The sequence below is a fragment of the Rhinopithecus bieti genome, unplaced genomic scaffold (genome assembly GCF_001698545.2).
Source record: "Rhinopithecus bieti isolate Rb0 unplaced genomic scaffold, ASM169854v2 scaffold_42772, whole genome shotgun sequence".
Lineage (NCBI taxonomy): Eukaryota > Metazoa > Chordata > Mammalia > Primates > Cercopithecidae > Rhinopithecus > Rhinopithecus bieti.
The window spans coordinates 2,848,473-2,851,160 of NW_016818842.1; positions in this window are offsets into that span (position 1 = coordinate 2,848,473).

Here is a 2,688-nt window from a genome sequence, read left to right on the forward strand (position 1 = left end):
AAATTAAATATATAAAGATTATACCTTAAATATATTGTATAAATATAATCTTTGTGTATTATTGTATGTTATTAAATATAACATATAAACACAATATTTATATATAGAATATATATAATTATTATCCCTATTTTGCAGATTTATATATAGACATATATATAAATCTGTAAATCTCTATATGTGTATATTTACCCTTTTAGGTTCTCACAGCAAGCCTACGAGGTAGGTGTTGTGAGGATTAAGTGAGTTAATATCTATAAAGTGGCCAGGTGTGCTGGTTCATGCCTGTAATCTCAGCACTTTGGGAGGCCAAGGCAGGAAGATCCTTTGAGCTCGGGAGTTCAAGACCAGCCTGGGGAACTTAGTGAGAACTTATCTCTACTAAAATAAAATAACAACAACAAAATCTAAAGTGCTTATAAGAGTGCTTGGCGCATAGTCCACACTAGATCTGCGGGCAGCGATTCTCCTTTTTCTTCTGCATGAACGAGGGAAATGGGAAACCCATGGAAGATTCTTTAGGCTATTGAAATCCTGCAAATCGACCAGGCGTGGTGGCTCTCACCTGTAATCCCAGCACTTCAGGAAACCTAAGGCCAAGGTGGGAGGATCACTTGAGGTCGGGAGTTTGAGACCAGCCTGGGCAACATAGCAAGACCCTGTCTCTACAAAAAAGAAACATGAATAAATCAATCCTGCAAATGTCTCCAGAAGGTCTGAAATGTCAGAGGATTCCAGCATGCCAGGCTGCAGTGTCAGCTCCATGAAGAGAGAGATACTGTAGTGAACAGTGTCTGCAAACCCAAGACCATGGCCTGGTTCACAGCAGGCACTCAGTAAATATTTGTTAGATGGATAAACACAAGGATTAACGAAGCACTGGGGCCTCTGAGGCCTTCTACTCCAGCCCCGTCTGAAGGATCAGTTTTATATTTTTTATTTTATTTTATTTTGAAATGAAGTCTCACTCTGTCACCCAGGCTGGAGTGCAGTAGTGCGATCTCTGCTCACCGCAACCTCCACCCCCCAGGTTCAAGGGATTCTCCTGTCTCAGCCTCCCAAGTAGCTGGGATTGCAGGCACCTGCCACCACGCCTGGCTAATTTTTTTGTATTTTTAGTAGAAACGGGGTTTCACCATGTTGGCCAGGCTGGTCCAGACCTCCTGACCTCAGGTGATCCACCTGCCTCGGCCTCCCAAAGTGTTGGGTGGCGTGAGCCACTGCACAGGCCGGTGTCAGTTTTTTCTAAGACATCTTAACTAAGTGGCCATCCACCCTCTGCTTGCATACCTCTCATAGCAGGGAGGTCACTACCTTCCCTACCTGCCCTGCCAAGGGAGCACATTCTCCTTCTGGGTGGTTCCAGTGGATTCCCTGTCGGTTCCACTCCTTGGTCCCAGCTCTGCCGTCTTCCAACTCTGAAGGTAGCGAGCCTCTCCGAACTGTCTCCTGGCCATGGAGGGAGGAGCTCCAGGAAGCATGTCTGTCACCTCTCACCTGGATGACTGCAACTGTCCCTTAACTAGTCTCCCTGCGTCCACCTAGTCTCAACTTAGCACCCAGGGGATTCCTGTAAAAAAGTTACATCTGGCCGTGCGTGGTGGCTTAAGCCTGTAATCCCAGCACTTTGGGAGGCCGAGATGGGCGGATCACGAAGTCAGGAGATCGAGACCATCCTGGCTAACACGGCGAAACCCCGTCTCTACTAAAAAATACGAAAAACTAGCCGGGCGAGGTGGCGGGCGCCTGTAGTCCCAGCTACTCGGGAGGCTGAGGCGGGAGAATGGCATAAACCCGGGAGGCGGAGCTTGCAGTGAGCTGAGATCCGGCCACTGCACTCCAGCTTGGGGGACAGAGCAAGTCTCCGTCTCCAAAAAAAAAAAAAAAAAAAAAAGTGACCTCTGGCCAGACACCATGGCTCATGCCTGTAATCCCAGCACTTCAGGAGGCCAAGGTGGGAGCGTTGCTTGAACCCAAAAGTTCAAGAGTTCAAGACCAGCCTCAGCAACATGGCAAGACAAGTCCGTTTTTTTTTTTTTTTTTTTTTTTGAGATGGAGTCTTGCTCTGTCACCCAGGCTGGAGTGCAGTGGCATGATCTCAGGTCACTGCAACCTCCGCCTCCCAGGTTCAAGCGATTCTCCTGCCTCAGCCACCTGAGTAGCTGGGATTACAGGCGTGTGTCACCACATCCGGCTAATTTTTGTACTTTTAGTAGAGACCGGGTTTTGCCATATTAGCCAGGCTGGTCTCGAACTCCTGACATCAGATGATTCGCCTGCCTTGGCCTCCCCAAGTGTTGGGATTACAGGCATGAGCCACCACACCCAGCTGCTGACTCTATTCTTACAAGAAAAAACTTTTTGGCTGGGCGTGGTGGCTCACACCTGTAATCCCAGCACTTTGGGAGGCTGAGGTGGGCAGATCATAAGGTCAGGAGTTTGAGACCAGCCTGACCAACATGTTGAAACCCCATCTCTACTAAAAATACAAATATTCCTGAACGTGGAGGTGTGCGCCTGTAATCCCAGCTACTCGGGAGGCTGAGGCAGGAGAATTGCTTGAACTTGGGAGGCAGAGGTTGCAGTGAGCCGAGATTGCACCACTGCACTCTAGCCTGGGCAACAGACTGAGACTCTGTGTCAAAAAAAAAAAAAAAAAAAAGTTTTTAAAGTTACATCTGGCCAGGC